The 17,740-nt window shown below is 44.0% G+C and overlaps 1 long non-coding RNA gene across 1 annotated transcript; it reads right to left on the bottom strand.

The window, feature by feature from the left end:
* Positions 1–6,894: 6,894 nt before the first annotated feature.
* LOC121832056 (uncharacterized) lies at positions 6,895–12,959 on the bottom strand. Its single transcript, XR_006075576.2, has 3 exons — positions 12,732–12,959; positions 7,906–8,170; positions 6,895–7,211 (listed from the first exon to the last, which is right to left on the bottom strand). It is a non-coding gene; the product is annotated as an uncharacterized LOC121832056 (long non-coding RNA).
* Between the last annotated feature and the right edge of the window lie 4,781 nt (positions 12,960–17,740).

Raw genomic sequence — 17,740 nt, 5'->3', positions numbered from 1 at the left:
GCAGAGTGAAAAAATACATCTTATTAAGAATAAGAACCCTGCCTTCCTAGAACATAATCACAATGCTCAACCTTTTAAAGGTTTTTCTGTTCGTGGTTTTTCTTCCACTCTATTGTTTTGTTGTTGTTGTTTTTTGTTTTTGTTTGTTTGTTTGTTTTTACTTTTGATGGCAGAATTTATTTAATGATAGCATGAGAAATTAAAAAGGGATGGGGGATTAATAAAGGTAACAAACCAAATGTTTTAAGGAAAATATTACAATAAATACCTGCTAAAAGTGCATGCAGGGAGCTGCTGAGCTTACACAGATTGAGCTGACAGGAGGTCATATTCAGTCATGACAGTACTTCTGTGTAGAGAAGAAGGAGGGCTTACCTTGTGTGGTTCTCAAAACAATACCAAGCCCCAAATTCAGCATAAGAAATGAATATTTGGGTTCATTTTAGGGAAAACAATAGGGCTGTTCAACATTAAGACACGCTACACAGATAAGAATGAGCTTTTCAACATGTGGCACAGTTTAATGGATGACCCTTGGCTAAAGGGATGGAATATGGAACAAACAACATCTCCAGCAGAGCCTCTGATTCCTCAAGTGTCAGTCAGCACTGATTGTGACTCAAGCCTTCAGGAGGAAAAAAAGCCAGGGACAAGCTTCCACCCGCTGCCTCCCTGGTGGACAAAGAACTCTCTGAGCACACGTGCCCACGTGTGTCTAGCTGCAGCGCACACTGGGTCAGCACGTTCTCCTCCTGGCACACACAGGATTGTGGAGTGATCTTACACAGTCATTTCAGACACAGATACATTCTCTTCAAAAGACAATAACGTACTAGGATAATGAGGGAAGAGAAGTTGCTGCTTTAGCCAGAGTGGCCCAGGAGCTTCTCAGGAAAGCGTTGTTTGAGTTTAATTGATGTCATAATTAATTAAGAACAGAACAAGCTATCCATGCTGAGATCTGGGGTGGTTGTGGGTAACAAGCAAAAGGGCTTCTGAGAGGCAGGGTGAGGAATAAAGGCGGGATCCAGGTCGGGTGGCACTGACCGTACAGACTATGGCGACGTGGATTTCACTCCCGTGGCAGTGGCAAGCCACCAGAAAGCGACCATCAGGAGACTGATGCAGTCTGGGTTGCTTTTTACAATAACTCTGAAGACAGTGGAGAGCACAGTTTGTCGGCAGGACAGAAGCCACAGTGCTTTGAGCTCCAGAAGCTCAGGGTTTAGGGAGAGCAAATAGTAGTAACTTGAGTAGTAGCATGACTCAAAGTGTGTGTTCACATGGTGTGACTGAGGTATATGCTTGCCTGTATACACACACTTATGGTATATATGGACCTGTACACAGTAAGTACGGCACACATAGTATTTGTAAAACTAAGAACGTTAGTTGACTAAAGAGGAATCTTTGATAGTCAAGTATGGATCAACTTGCAGAATAATTTTTAAAGAACAATATAATAAAAAACTTTCTCATTTCCCTCAAAAGTATTCCAGATAATCTGAAGAAAAGCCAAAAGTCAATTATGTCTAATTATATCATTGGATCTAAAAGATAATGAAATTGGCCTTTATATTATCTGTGGGGATGGGTCCCCTTTCCAGCTGTGAGAAGTTACAGTGGGAACAAGCCACAGACTCAGTCTGTGGCCATTCTGTGGCCTGCTACTAAACCACAAAGGACAGCCAACAGCATATGTGAAGGACTTCACCAAGCTTACTAAGCAGGAGAGAAATAAAAGCTGGCTCACAGACGATGTTCTTGTCTTTGTGTTAGATTTGTGGCTGTTTTGAGGACAGTCTGCAGTTGTTTGGAAGCTGCAGGTGCTAAGGACCCATTCACACCAAGGTTTAAACATTGCTTTTATGTGCAGATGGAGAAGCCATCAATCACTAGGCCTGAGGTGGAAAACTTTTTGCTTAAGTCATCAACACTCCCAAGTGTAGTCTACCTGTGCTAAGCGGGGAGATTCCTGGCTTTCGGGTGTGACCTGATACTGAGAAATGACATGCACTTATAACAGATGAGCTTTATAACAGCAGTAAAGAACCCTGTCACTTCTAACAAATGAGAGTCACTGGACAACATGAGCCAGACTCTGTCTTGCTCATAGTCATCATGTGTGATAGAGAATTATGACCAACTTGGAGAGTTAACCCATTCCTAAAATATCCTTGCTAGAGCTAGGTAATACATCTAGTGGTCCTTGTTTCAGTCATTGCCGTTTCCATTTCATGAACTTCGAGGAGAATTGTTATCATTTTATGACCATTGAAGTGGTTTAAGCCTGGAAGCCATTCAAAGTACCCCACCTTTCTTCATCTTTTCATTCTTTTGACACCAAAGCTTCCCTGTGGTTCTGCCCACCTTTCACCTACTCACAGCTCTCACTTCTGAAACACAGTTGGCAACTCCAGTCAGCAGTGAGGACAGTAGGTGCTGCCACATGACAGGGAAGTGCAGGCAATGACATCATTCACCCTTGTTATGGCTGTTTCCTATATGATCGCCACCTAGGCTTTCGGAGAGTGTGCATATGTATCCACGTCTATGTGTGTTTTCAAGATAGAGATATGGCAAAATTTCAAAGAGCAGTTTCTAGACACACACGTTCTGGATTCAGATTTTTACATCATTTTACTAGTGGTGTGATCTTGGTCAAGTTAACTTCTCTATGTTTCTTTATTTGAAACAGCAGTTCTACTCATAAGTTCTTGTGGTAGTTTAATGAGTTGATATGTGGCAAGTGCTTGGAGCTGTTCATAGTACATTGTGGTAACAATCTAAATGTTGGTCATCATCACCATTGTTCTAATCCCACAAAGATATGACTTTCTTTAGGAAATTAGGAAACAAGCTAGACATTTTTGAAGAAGGACTCTCCCTTGAGAAAATGCCTCTACTATATTGGCCTGTGGGAAGCCTGAAGTGCATTTTCTTGACTAATGGTCGGTGGAGGGGGCAGCTCACTGTGGGTGGTGCCACTGCTGGGCTGGTGGTCATGGGTGCTATAATATAGCAAGCTGAGCAAGCCAGTCAGCAACATTCCTCCATGGCCTGTGCATTAACTGCTGCTTCCAGGTTCCTGACCCGAGTTCCTACCCTGGCTTTCCTCAGTGATAAACATATAATCTGAAAGATGTAATAAACACTTTCCTCCCCAAGTTGCTTTTGGTCATGGCACTTTATTGCAGTAATAGAAACCCTAACTAAGACACTGGGTATGGGCCATGCAGAGAAAGTAGAGGTGATCGGAGGATCATGTTAGTCAATAATTTTCTCTAAGGACTTGGTCTTGTGGAAGCTGGAGGAGCAGTCTTTGTAAAGCTTTCATCACTGTGTCTGATGCTAGAGTTTGGAGTCCTTGGGACAGGCAATGCAGAGAGGAAATGGATGTAATAGAGATTAAGTGCAGGCCAGAAGCAGGGGCACAGCTGGAATTGCACAAGTGTAGAACCAAACCCGTGACTAATCTTGGTGCTTGACAAAAAGCAGGGCCCTTTCTCCCAAAACTCAACTCACCTGACCCAGAAGTGGGAAAAATGAAGGAGAACCCAGGAGAAAGAGAGCAATGATAGGCTTGGCCACTGTTTGGCCCCCACCACAAGGAGGCTCAGAGGTTCGGTAACCATACGTGAGCTACAATATGGTGGTAGCTTCTCCTCTGGCCCAAGAATTTTCTTTGTGATTCTCCTGTCACCAGACACATACAAAATTATTAATTTTCAGCCCAGCCTAGCCAAGTCGATACACTACAAAGGCATCACAATTCTTTGACTTGGATTGAGAAATCGATGAAGCAATGTTCACATTCTTATCCAGACAACTGTCACTAAGTGCTAACATATCTATTGTGGTGTTGAAGAATAAGGACACATCTGCAAATCTAGTTTATGGTTTTCTTGTTTGAGGACATTGAGTAAGCAAGTTATTTAATTCCCATATCCATTTCCTCATATCTCAAATGGACTATATGACCTGTCTTATAGACATAGTCAAAATCTAGGGAAATGATGCAGGAGAATGTGAACTCAGAGCCCACTGCCTCAGTGCTTAGTATGTGGTAGCTTTTGAGATGGTCACTCGCTACCAACCCTGAAGGACTAACCACACAAAAGTCAAATGTCTGAAAAGATTCCCAGAGGTCTCCTTTTCCTACACCATCTTAAGAGAACACTTTGAAAGAGCACAAAAGTTCAAATAACACATTCTTGAGGCAAGTAACAATGAAACCATTTCTACACCAAGTCACAAGGGCTCACTGTTTTCATGCTTCTCAGCTGCTAGGGATTTTGGCTGACCGAACACTGATATTTGAAGTGTATGATTCCAAGTTGACTTAGTGGGTTCATAGTGGGCTCCGTAGTGGGTTCATCAGAAAGACCACTTAACGTGTATGTTGAACAAAAGAGGCCAAGAAAAAGAGTTATGAGTTGGGATGCTGGGTCAGACTGCCTGGGTTCAAATCCCAGCTCCACCATTCATTTTATAGGTCACCTATCCTGTTTTCTCTGTCTGCAAAGTAAATAAAATAAAAATAATAAAATATCAGGATGAATGTCGCTGAAGAGGACTATGTTCAAGTGTGTAGAATTGTAAACACAGCAAACATCTCTGTTGTCACTATTATCACCCATGGATCTCTCATCTTCTTTTAGCCAGGAAACAGTACCTGTAAACTCTGGGCCATCTATACCAAAGCAGAAATCCTAAAAGCATCAAGAAAAATTAGCCTTCACTCAAGGGCCAATATCTGATGCTCTAATGCCTAGATTCCTCCCTACTATGCCCAAAAGGCTCCTTTTTGCCTAGGCTATTGTCCACCAGACTCTACTTTTTTTTCCTGCCTGGATCTGAGTGGCTGATGAGCTTTTTATGCTTTCCTAGTTGGATTTCAGGGCTTTCCCTCCTGACTGGCTGTGAACACACCTGCCACTCATGTTCCAGTGAAAGGGTCCATAGGCAACAACTTCACCTGCCCTTGGCCCCAAAAGAAACTATGACGTAAAGGTTCTTTGCTTATTTTGACAAATCAAAGTAACAGACTATTTTGGTCTCATTTCCCTGAGAAGATACTATTCTTCAAGTCCTCTCCACACCCACTGGAAGGCATTGGATAACTGAAAGTTTGAGCCCGCTGCTCTGTGAGGCAATGGATTTCCTCAGAAGTCTGCTTTTCCTTTCCCGACACCTGCACCTTGCTATACCAAAACAGTCTAACCAAGTTGAAATCGAAATGTTCCTAATTCAGAACGCAGACACTCAAGGAAAGATTTCTGTTTTTAAACGCGATTCCTATAAACGATTTAGCAAATTTGAGCATATAACCTGCCCAAAGCACTAGCACACTTGGCCTCAAAGGGCCAATTTTTGTAGGCAAAGCTGTGGTTTTTCTTGCTCCTTCCTTGGGCTGTTTGCTGCCATTTCTTCAGCCCAGCCCTCAGTGACACATGAACTAGGAATGTATTTCTCATCTGTGCATGTGAGTGGTTTCCTTGAATTATGAGCTCCAAAGCTCCAAGACACTTACAGTCTGGGTGGCCACACAGGTAGAAGTGGGTAAAAGTCTGTTCTTAGTACGGCTGTAGGAGTGAAGACATTTGCTTCAAACAATGCGTCTCTCCGGGAGCATGCTAACAGCACTCCACCAGGAAGAGGCCTATTTGTGGTCATGGTGTGCTAAGCAATGGTGCTAGGAGACACTCGAAGAGCCAAAACTACATGCAGCTCCCAAGAAGAAAGAACTGTGTGCTCCCTACCCCCTCCTCCTACTGAAGCGTCTGAATGGCTTACAGTTGGCCAGAAATGCCAAAAGGGAGGTGTGTCTGTGAAACCAGCTGGAAGTCCAGCAGTTTAGGCATTAAAATTGAGACTTTCAAAAATAATTGAAAAGAATGTTTTTGACCTCCTAATTTTTGGATCATACACAAATAAAGAGTTGACTAGAGAAGATCTCACCTTCTTCAGACTTAGAAAAGAGGAGTGTTCCACTGGCCTTGTGGGGCTGCTTGAGACTTATGGGTCTATCAGGACACGAGCCTGGGGACAGTGGCATGGACCATAGCATGCCTGGTGTTTCTCCGAGAGACTGGGGATCTGTCACTAGGATTCTACTCTACTGGGACAGGAGGAGAGTGTAAGGGGCCTTGGCCACTTGAAACAAATGCAAGTTCTCTGAATTTATTTTCTCTTCTGGGCAGGGCCCAAAGTTGTCAGCATCGCACTCCTCAGAATGCCAGGAGAATTCTAGGAAGGTTCTGATCACTGGCCTGGTGAAGTTCACTCACATTGGAAGCGCCCAACTTCCTGTCGAGATCATCTCCCTACTAAGTACCTGGGGAAAAAGTTATCCCGAGATTTAAAAGACATAGTTACCTATTAAAATAAAACTGTCAAAATGTGAGCCATCAGAAGTGGCCGTAGATGAATTCAGAGAGGCAAATGCCTCAGTTTGACTCTCTCTGGTTGGTACAATTTACACTTGAACTAACATCTGTGGACACATTTCTGACTGTGGAAGAGGCACATCCCTAACAAGTTGCTGGGAAACCTTTTCAAATGGAAATTATCACTGGGGTTGTGGGAGAGGTTTTTTTCAGAGCCTCAAGATAAACTATTCAGTAGAGAAACAATACGGATTTGTGGAGAGGAACAGATGAAGGGCATAAACGAAATTCAAAACCGGAGTTTTGCCCTCGCATTTCCATTTTATATTTATTTCAAGATTTTTTTTGTTTGTTTGGTTGGTTGGTTTTTCAAGGTAGGGTTTCTCTGTGTAGCTTTGCACCTTTCCTGGATCTCTGTAGACCAGGCTGGCCTGGAACTCGCAAAGATCCGCCTGCCTCTGCCTCCTGAGTGCTGGGATTAAAGCGTGAGCCACCACCGCCAGGCTATCTCAAGAATTTAGATTTCCATTTATTTTTTTCATTATTGAGTTTTCTTAAAGTGAAGCCATCAATGCAATACGCAACATCCAAGAAGTCCCCAAATCACTTTATGTCAGGGAAGCAGCATGTGGTCGTCTCCTGCTGTCTATCCCTCACAACAAAGGAGTCCTGAACTTTTGAGATGCCTTGCTTGCTCCAAATGCAGTGGTGATGGCCTCGAACTGAGCAAACGTCGGGAAAACTTGAGCAGTGAGTCTTCCTTCTGTTGCTTCCTATACCAGACAGTTGTCCATTGCTGCAGGGAAATGCTGGAAGCTGATACTTCAAAAAAAAAAAAAAAAGTAATCATAAAAGGTTTATTTAGCTCAATCTTTGGAAGCTGAAAATCCAAACAATGTTTCTAGCTCTGTTGTCAACACAATATCAGGAGCAAGAGGGAGAGAGGTCTCAGCAGTGAGAGAGGAAGTCAGAGAGCAGGGAGGAGCCAGGAACATTTCCCTCACAAGTAAGGAGTCCATGAGGAGAACTACATTCATTTCCTCCAAGGCTAGCATCTCCACTGAGAAGCTGAGCACCTCCTTCACACTGAGGCCTTCCTCCTGAAAGTTCCACATCTTATAGCATTTCTGCTTTGGGGCTCAAGTACCTCCATCCATGGACTAGTGGGGATGTGCATACCTAAACCATGGCCTCTGTTGTGTCAGGCTACCTTTGCTCTCTCATTGTGCCCACACATCTGGAAACAGGCACATAGACACGCAAACAACATCCATTCAGTCTCTGATGTCTAGGCCTGCATGTCCTGATTATCTTAGGCCTTTCATGGTGAGGTCTGCTTGTTAACAAGTGAAGCACCACCAGCCCATTGTCCAAGCCCTCATTGGCACCACCCTGTTCCTGCATACACCCTCAAGTCTTCCTGAGCCCCTCAAATATATATATATATATATATATATATATATATATAGAGAGAGAGAGAGAGAGAGAGAGAGAGAGAGAGAGAACACAAACTCACAGCTGGTTGGTTCAGTTACAGCTGAAAAGCTGAAAACGCATCCAAACTTAGTGGTCTCCTATGAGTACTCTGAACAGCAAAGGCTGTTAGTGGGTCAAGAATCGTGCTATACCTCCAGAGGAAACCCTAAGTGGCCACTCTCTGAATAATTGTTTCTACTGTGACATGTCCGGCTTCTAACTCGGTGGCATTTGGCCAGCTCTTTTTCAGCACACCCTTCTCTTGGCTTCTGGAACACCACCATGTTCTGCTTTCATCTCTGTCTCTATTAACAACAAAAACAATGATCATGAGAATTTATAAGGACTGAGTGTTCCGTCTCACACATAATGCTATGCATATTTCTAAGCACATTTCCACAGATTCACTCAGATCCCAGGCCCTGGTTCTTGTCTCTATTCCCTTCTCTGCAATCTTAGACAGATTTATAAAACATCCATGTCCTCCTCATTCCCGTTCCTGGCTTATTGCCTTCACCCCAGAACTCACTTTTGCCTGCCACACCCACGACCTAACCACTCCATGGGCAACTCTTCCAGAATATTTTTTGAGATATCTCAAAGTTAGCTCTTCTGTGTCCCAGTGGCAGACCATTTGCCTAGCCTTTGTGAGGTCCTGGGCTCCACCCCAGGTACCACCCATGTGCGTGAAATTGGCTCTTCATCTTTCCCATGCACCCAGTTATTTTCCCGGGTTCTAAGCTCAGTAAACAGCACCATAAAGACAGGAAGGTGGCCATCCTTCTTTACATGCTCTCCCTTCTACTTTTCATGTCGTTGATGAGCCCTGTCAATGACGTCACCAAAGGTGTGACTCTGTGCAACCCCTGCCCACATGTTACCATTCGCCATTTCTATTCTTCCACTCCAGCCACATTTCCTCAGACACCCTAAGAACTCTCCCCAGAGATGCTCTCACGGCCCTCTCAGACCCTCCCTGCACCACACCCTTTTTGAAGGGAAGCCTGTGTCTCCTAGTCACCAGCTACAGGGGAAAAAAAAAACCTCCCAGGGTACAGGTGTCTCTTAAATATTTATTGAACACGTGAACATAAATACTCAAAAATTACTCTTTGAGTGTCTTTTATATGCCAGGCAAGGTGACAGGGTGTGGTCTTCTTCACGGGATTGCTCATATAATGGCAAGTGGCTTCCTAAGAGGATGTGAACTCTAAGACTGAGAGCATCTTCCTGGAACCATCCTCAAATATCTCACCCACCTTATTGGTGCTGCTTCCTAGGCATCTGGCTATATCAAGATGAAGTGTCCTTCCTAGGCACTGACTGTCAGAAACTCGTTCAGGACCATGAAAGCAAACCCCAGACCTTCATGAGAAGCTGTGAAATGTCCCCCCTAGGTTCATGTGTTTGAACACTTGGCCCCCAGCTCTGATGCTGTCTGGGGAGGCTACGGAACCTTCAGGAGGTGGATCCTCACTGGAACAGGGTGGATCACTGGGAGCAGACCTTGAGGCTTTATTGCCTGGCCCCACTTCCTGTACTCTCTCTGCTGCATGGGTGCCAGGGCCAGATGTGCAGCCAACGCCTGATTCTGCTTCCTCACACTCCTGCTGCCCTGACTTTCCCACCATGGTGGACTATACCCCCCTCAAACTATAAATCAAAGTAAATGCTTCTTTCTGTAAGCTGATTCTTAACCAGGTGCTTGGTCACAGTGATGAGAAAAGTCACTAATACTGAAGTGTATGGCCATAGAAATTGCTAGTGATGTTCTTCTCATTTAAGGATGGTCCAAATCAGTGGTGAGGCAAATGAGCATTTCTCAGAAAGCAAGTTATTCTGTTATTGAGTAAGGAACTGTTCTCCTGTTTAGACCAAGGAGACCTGGAGAAAGAAAGCTCCGGTCTGCTCGGGTTTGCATTGTGAATACTGTTTGGAGTGTTCTTATTGAAAAATAAGGGGTATGTGGGGAGGATAACCCTACACTAACATAATACAGTGCTGTGCCTCATCACCTGGGGTCCAGAAAAGCTAACACAGCCTGCAAGCTTCAGCCTCTCTGGAGAAGACCATACAAAAGCTGTCAAGATGGCTCGGCAGTAAAGGATGCCTGTTGCACAAGCCCGGCAACCTGAGTTCAAACTCTGGAACCCAAGTAAAGGTGGAAAGAGAGAACTGACCCCACACGAAGTTGTTTTCTGACATCCACATTGACACTGTGGCGTGCATGCCTACATGAACACATCATGCATGAACATGCACACACATAAGCACTAAATAATAATAACAACAACAATAATAATAACAATAGGCTGCCAAGATGGCTCAGTGAGTAAGGGTGCTTGCACTCAACTGATGTGGTAGTTTGAATGAAAATGGCCCCCAGAGACTCCTATATTTGAATGCTTGTTCCCCATTGGTGGAACTATTTGGGAAGGATTAGGAGGTGTGGTCTTATTGTAGAATGTGTATCACTCGGGTGGGATTTGAGGTTTCAAAACACTCTCACTATTCCCAGTGTGTTGTTCTATTTGTCTGGTGCTTGTAGATCAAGATCTGAGCTCTCAGGCATTGCTCTAGTGCCATGCCTGCCTGCCTGCCATCATGATGGTCAAGGACTCTCACTCTCTGAAAATGTAAGCCCCCAATAAACTATTTTTTCTACAAGTTGTCTTGGTCATGATATCTTTTCACATCAATAGAAGAGTAACTGAGACTTCTGGTGACATGAGTTCAACAAACATGGTGGAAGGAGAGAATAGACTCCTGTAAGTTGTTCATTGACCTCCACATATGTGCCATGGTACATGCACAGGGGCGGACACACACACACACACACACACACACACACACACACACACACACAAATTAGTGTAAAAATATTTAAAATAAAGTGAATAGCAGTATGTGGTAAGAAAGCCATTCACCAAAAAAGGTAAGTAACCCAGAACCAAAGGACCTACGATTCAGTGTATTGCTACCCTAAGGAACCTAAAATGCTGACATGTGGCCCCAAAGAAACAATGAAGAAAAGTGAGGAAGACACTTCAGAATGACTGAAGTAAAAGAAGCCAAAGGAGAGCACCAGGAAGAGATTGGCAAAGGACACTCACTGCCTCCTGAGAACTTGCACCCCAAAGCCCGAGTCCAGTAAAACATAATCACTGGGAGCAATGAGTAAAACAGTCAGGCCTTATGGAGACAGGAGATGGCGTCCCCTTTCTTGTCTCATGTCTATGCGTTAAAGCCAGCCAATAGGTCTAGCCCATACTCAAGAAGTGGAGATGACACAATGGCATGAAAACCGGAAGACGGGGACATTGGGGACCATCTTAGAAGCTACCTTTCGGAGTGACCATCACTCTCTACCACGCATAAATCAGTCCTCACCATTAAATCTGCGTATACACTAAGGGACAAATGAAATGACTTATTCTTTGGATAATTACCTATTACTGAGTATTTATAGTAATTATAAGTTTGTAATAGTTACATTTGCGTATGTTAATTTTAATACTTATGTAACTATTTCTGGAGGCCCCATTTCTAGGAATGACATTGCTGCAACAACAACAAAAAAAAAACTGTGTAGTTTTTAGGGTTCTTTGTTGCTTGGCTTTTTTGTTTTGTTTTGTTTTGTTTTTGAGACAGAGTCTCACTATGTAGCTCTGGCTGTCCTGAAACTCACTATACGGACCAAGCCAGCTCCAAACTCACAAAGAGCCACCTGCTTCTGCCTCCCAAGTGCTGGGATTAAAGGCATGTGTCACCATACTTGGATAATTTATAACTATTTGAAATTATTATTTCATTATTATACATGTATTGATGTTTTGCCTGCATGTATGTCTGTGTACCACATTCATACTGGTACCCCCAGAAGAGGTTATTATACACCCATGAGGAGCCACTGTGTGGGTGCTGGGAATCAGAACTGAGTACTCTGGAAAAGCAGCCAGTGCTCTTATCTGCTGAGGCATCTCTCTAGCTCCCTAAAGATTTATTTATTCTTATTTGTGTGTGTGTGTGTGTGTGTGTGTGTGTGTGTCTGCTTGTCTGTTCATGTGCCACATGTGTGTAGGTGCTGTGGAGGCCAGAAGAAAGCATCAGATCCCCTGAAACTGGAATTACAGGTAACTGTGAGCCACCATGTGGGTGCTGGGAAGCAAATCCATATCCACTGTAAGCAATATCCATTATTAACTTCTATACCATCTCTTTAGCCCCCCGGAAAATATGTAGTTTAATTATCCATATATGTTGACAAAATTGTCTTCTAAAAGTATTAGACCAACTTACTTTTCAACAGTGTCTAAGTCTTGTTTTAAGTAACAATTACTGAAGTGTCTTGATACCCCATCCTTCTACCCCATTACCAAGACGGGGGCAGGGCAGCCTCATACTCACTACTGCTCTCATTCACTTCCCAGTCTGATGTTTCAGGACCTGAACAAGTGGTCTCCACAAACAGTATAGTTTACTTAGCTTCTCACTCAAATGACTTTTCGTCTCCCTCCGAGAGATGCTAGTAAAGGACTGAACAATATCGGTGTTCAATTTCTATTGCCATAACAGAATGACTGATATTGGGTAATTTATAAAGAATGGAAATGTGTTTGGTTTGTGGTTCTGGAGGTTCTAAATTAGGTCTGGAATTCCGAAAGCGTGGTGGGGACATCTGTGCAGCCGCTAGTGTGTGTGTGGCGGGGGGGCTTCCTCCATCATAGCGGGGCAGATGGTGTCACGTGACGAGAAGAGCAAGCTCAGGTCTCTCATCTCCTTATAAAGACACTAATATCACGAGAGCCTCACCATTACTACCTCATCAAATCCCAACCACTTCCCCAAAGCCCAGCCTCTACTTACCATTAGCTGATGAATGTGAGGATCAGTTTTCTACCACACGATTATGGAGGGGACACCTCCAACCAGAGCATTGTAACAACACACAGGAATGGAAATCTCAATGCCTGTGTGTAAAACTCGCTCGCTTGCTCGCTTGCTCTCACCAAGTCCATTTAGGTTTCAAAACGCTTGGGAGAGGAGCCTGCTTTCCTGGGTTGACTAGAGGGTTCCACCTGCCTCTGTCGGGTAGTTCTGTCCTCTCAGCACATGGTTTCTGGCGGGAGAGAAGTAGGGGATTAAGTAAGCACTTTTAAGAGCCTCAGTCAGGAAGTGACGTAGATCATTTCGCTCAAAGCACATTCACCAGAACTAGTCACCAGCCACACCCAAGGATTTTGATGAGAGTTCAATTTTAAAATGCTCAATTTTACTAAAAGTTAAATAACTGATGTCATCAAAGTTTAGTATTAGCACATTTGAATGATGGCCTCTCATAGCCACACAACATGGTGACAAATGTATAGAAATAACAAATTGATGTGGCATTTATTCAATTATATAGCTAACAAAATCATATCAGGTAAAATACAATGTTATGGAGAACAGAGACCCCTCTCAATGGCCTCAGATATCATCAGCAAATCTATACCCCCGCCCCAACTTCAGTCTTCCTAGGAAAGTCTTATAAAAATATCAACGTCAGATTGTCCATCTCCAGCCCTGCCCTGCTGTGTTCAGACGGAAGCATGTCACTCAGCAGCTCATGTTGAGACAGCTGCTGCCAGATGGTGTCTTTATGAAGTGGACACAACTTGGCACCTGACTTTTCCACCTCTGCTGGTTCTAATCAACTCTTGCCTGGGCATATCAGGGTCAGGCTCAAAGACTCCTAGAACTGGATTCAAGATTTATGTGAAGGAGATGTATCTAGGCCTCTCCCAGAGGTTTGGGAAGAACAGCTGGAGTCCAGCCTTGTACATCACAACAAGGACCATTAAAAACCAAAGTAGTTACAGAAAAAGAAAAAAAAAGAGAGAAAGAAAAAGATGGGCCCCCAGAAGGGAAAGGTCACCCAAAGGGCAACAAAGTCACCCTCTCAAGGAGAATCAAATGGCTCTCACCCTCGGCCTCATTCACACTTTGAACTCAGTAAACAAGAAACAAAAATTCTTAGGCAGAACTGTGCGTCTTTCTCCTTGGCCCATTCCCGAGTGGAGTTGAATCATTCTCACTCTAAGCATTAGAAGCTGTTTTGTTCTTCAAGCCTCACCCTACACAGATGTAATGCAGTATGGCTGGGATTTTCTGGGGGGCTGTGTGTGCTAGAGAGGGTCCCAGGCAGGAAGGAAGAGCTTGGGTCCTAGACTCCAGTAATAGAACAGCTGGGACAGAGGAGGGCCTGAAACTCAGATAAATGCCCTGGCAGGGACTGATGGCTTGTGCTGGGTATTCGAAGTTCACCTTGCCCCTCCTCCTAAGAGACCTTGCCCCTGCCCCCACCTGTCCCTTCCAAGACCATCCATCACGAAGAGCTCATCACTCATCACCAGAGAGATCTGGTTTCTTTCAGCCAGGGCCGCAGCCACACCTCCCTTCTCCTGAAGCACAGGCTAGTGTCTGTCAGCCAAGGGCCTGTGGGCTGGAGAGCCTGTGGGTATCTGCACAAGAGCTGCCTCGAGCCTTGAAGCAGACTTATTGGGAAGTCCTGAACTTGCCTGACCTGCGCTCCTGCTGACTACTTGAAGGGGCGAAATTTTCTCTTGTTTTTTTAACTTTTGATCTTTTATTTTTAATGATGAGTTTTAAATTTGCAAACACATCAGAAGCACGGGGTTGGAGGCAGTGTAAGCTTTGAATAACAGGTTAAAAAGCACTCCATATATTTGACCCCCTCTCACCCCACTTTAATACACACACACACACACACACACACACAATTTCTTTCATATCTGATTCATTTGTTTAACTCTCGTTTCTCACTGTTACCTGCTATTATAAACTGTAAAAGTGCTTTAATGGAAAAAAAAAAAGTAAGCAGTCAATTTCTTCAAAAAAATATAGCTGATGTATACAGATACATTTTTGCATGCAATTTCTTAATCACTTGAGAGTACCTAATATAAACCTCAAACTTATTTCAAAATAATCTTGCTACTGTTCCTATGAAAGCAATTTAACTGGAAACTCTTTGCTAATGGTGACCTATGCCTGCCAGGTCAATGGAAACCATGCTCCAGCCCTGAGTTGAAAGAAATTGCTGAGTAGATCTGTGTTGCTGCAAACTGTGTCTTCATGCCATGTGGAATGTCTGTACCTGATCTATTAGAGACCTTAACTTGCTTGCTTGCTCTCTTATTAAAGGTGGATCTTTTACATTTATTATTTATTTATGTGTATGTGTGCATGCACACGCATGTGAATGTGTGTGTGCATGAGAATACACAGACTCTGGGGCATGTGTGGAGGTCAGAGGACAGCTCGGAGAAGTCAATTCCCTCTTTCCACCATGTGGATCTCAGGGATCAAACTCAGGCCACCAAGCTCATCATCAGGTTCCTCTACCCACTGAGCCTCCTTGTGGATCCCCCCCACACCCCGAGTTATTTTTAATTCTCCCTGGAAAGCTGAGAAAAGTTCTTTCTTTGAAAGAGCCTGAAAGCTCTACAGTGTGCACAAAAAGAGAGACACGGTTTTGCATCCTCTTTCTCATGAGACCAGACCGTGTTACCGAAGCATCAAGAAGCCTCCACAAACCATTCCAAATGACAAAAGTCATCCCAAACTGTCTTCCCTGGGATACACTGTCACAAGACAAAAACAAAAATTTCAGTTCGATAATAAGTGTTAAAAAGCTTTCTGAAAATCTTCTAATGTGGCAAATAGTAATTTTTATAAAATATTTTAGTCATTCTGCTCCCAGAATCATAATGCTCCTTGTTTCTAAGTAGGTGAAAGGGGAAAGAGCATTAAATTTATTAGCTTGGGCTCAAAGGAAATTCAAAAGTAGAATCCAATTTGTCTTTCGTCTCCATTACATCTTGTCTTTTGAGGGACACCTGGGCAGATGCCTTCCCAGCCAGTGGCCTCCCCAGTGTGGCTCTGCCTCTGGCTTCTCTGAGAGGATGGGAATGGAGAGTTTGAAAGCTGTATGTGAAGCCTGAATAGGATAATGCAGGGGTACTTCTAGAGGACTCCGACGCCACCCTCTGCTGGGAACAGTGACCTCTATGATACCCCTACTCCCAAATCTCACCCCAGTCCCCCTGGGTGGGTACATTCAATCTGGAGTTACAAATGAGTGGCCACCCTAGAAATGCTAGGTCCCAGCCTTGGATAGGAAGGAGGGAAGTCTAACTGGCTACAGAAAAGCCACCATAGATGAGGTTAGAGCCCGTGGAGCACAGAGAAGAGCCATGGAACTTGGATGGAAGTTGGAGAAAGGGTAGGCTGGTAGGTCTCATGGAGGAATTTGTCTTAAATGGGTCTTAAACGATAAATCAGCTGAGCATAGTGGTTCAGTCTGGATCCTTCCAGATGCCTCTGGCTATGCTCTCCCTCATATGTACACTAAACCTCCTCAGTCACACCTAGGAGCAGTTGTGTCCTCATGTTTACATTCATCTGGTGCCAAAATCACAGGATTGGCATGTATGAGCACCTTTCTAAGGACTCGGCCTCTCCAAACCAGGCTGATGACCTGACTGTCCTAAGGTGTGTCTGGATGATTTGTTTCTGATGGCTTCGCCATATACTGTATTTGGCTCCAAATTCCAGAATCCACTTCTTCAGCTGCTTCCTCCCGCTCCCTGCTCTAACCATTTGTCTCTCCTGTCTACTTTGTAAGTGTCTCTCTGGTTCCTGCAGCCTGCTGCACCCTCCTAAGGCACCTGTCACCTAAACACATCCCTCCACCTACGTCCATGTGGGCATCTCTCTTCTAAAGACACTGTCCCTTCCCTTACCCTCAAGGCCTCTCCCAGCCCACCTCTTCAATGCTCTCCTCTCCTCCTCTACTGAAGAAGTGTCACCCTGGAGCACCCCGCTTTGTCTACTATCACTGTGAAAGACACACCTGTATACCGGGATGCTGCTCTTGTCCTACGGGGCCCCTGCCACATGGAAAGGGATGTCTCTCCTCTGTGATTTGGGACATTTCCTTTGGGCAAGTCTTTCAGTCCACTTGGGGACACCCTGGATTGAAATTCTTGTCACCAGGACACTTAACTCTTCTCTGCTCCCTTTGTTCTCAGCTCCCTCCTGAGTTTCCTCTCCTCCTCTTCAGGCTGCCTGCTCTGGCTCTTCCTTAAGCCTTTCTGAGCCTCTACAAATCCTCCTCAGGTGGAACCCCTATACTTTGTGACCCTCTTTCCTCTCAGCTCTCTCCTGGAAGTCCCTCAGCTTCTTTATGCCCCCCAAGCATACACTGTGACCTTTTTCCTTGCCATTCTCTCAGAGCAGGCTTCTCTGTCTCTTCCTTATGCCCTCCTGGGTCTCATATGACCTTTTCTCTTTTCCTCTCTTTATTAAAGTCTTGCTGTCTTACTGCAAACAGCTTGGCCTCATGGCAGCTCAATGGCCCAAAACTTGATTTTTGAAAGTCTCTCATATGGTATAACTTCTGTCACTGTACAAACAGATGATCCCCCAAATCTTTTATACCTAAATTTGCTCTGCTCTGTACCTCTAAAAGTCTCTTGTCTCTAAGTGTTTCTACTTTCCACTCTTAATAATCTTTTATCTCTATCATTTATTTGCTCTCTGCTCTCAAAAGACTCTCTTTAAAAATTATGTTGTAAACTGTCTCAGGGTTTGTAAGTTCATTGGGCATGGCTTAAAAATCTGCAACAAAATTTAGCTTAAAACATAACAAAAGGCTTATAGTTATAAAAAAAATCTACACATGGGTAATCTTAATTTGCTACAACATACTATATGTGATTCAACTCTTGTTTACAAAAATAGATATTTTTAAATAGCAACCATGTGGCTCCCCCTCCATCTTGTCAGGTGACCTCATCAGGATTGAAGCA

This window comes from Peromyscus maniculatus, chromosome 9, assembly GCF_049852395.1.
Source record: "Peromyscus maniculatus bairdii isolate BWxNUB_F1_BW_parent chromosome 9, HU_Pman_BW_mat_3.1, whole genome shotgun sequence".
NCBI lineage: Eukaryota > Metazoa > Chordata > Mammalia > Rodentia > Cricetidae > Peromyscus > Peromyscus maniculatus.
The sequence above is the reverse complement of the archived record's forward strand: the minus strand, read 5'-3'. Positions and strand labels throughout refer to the sequence as shown.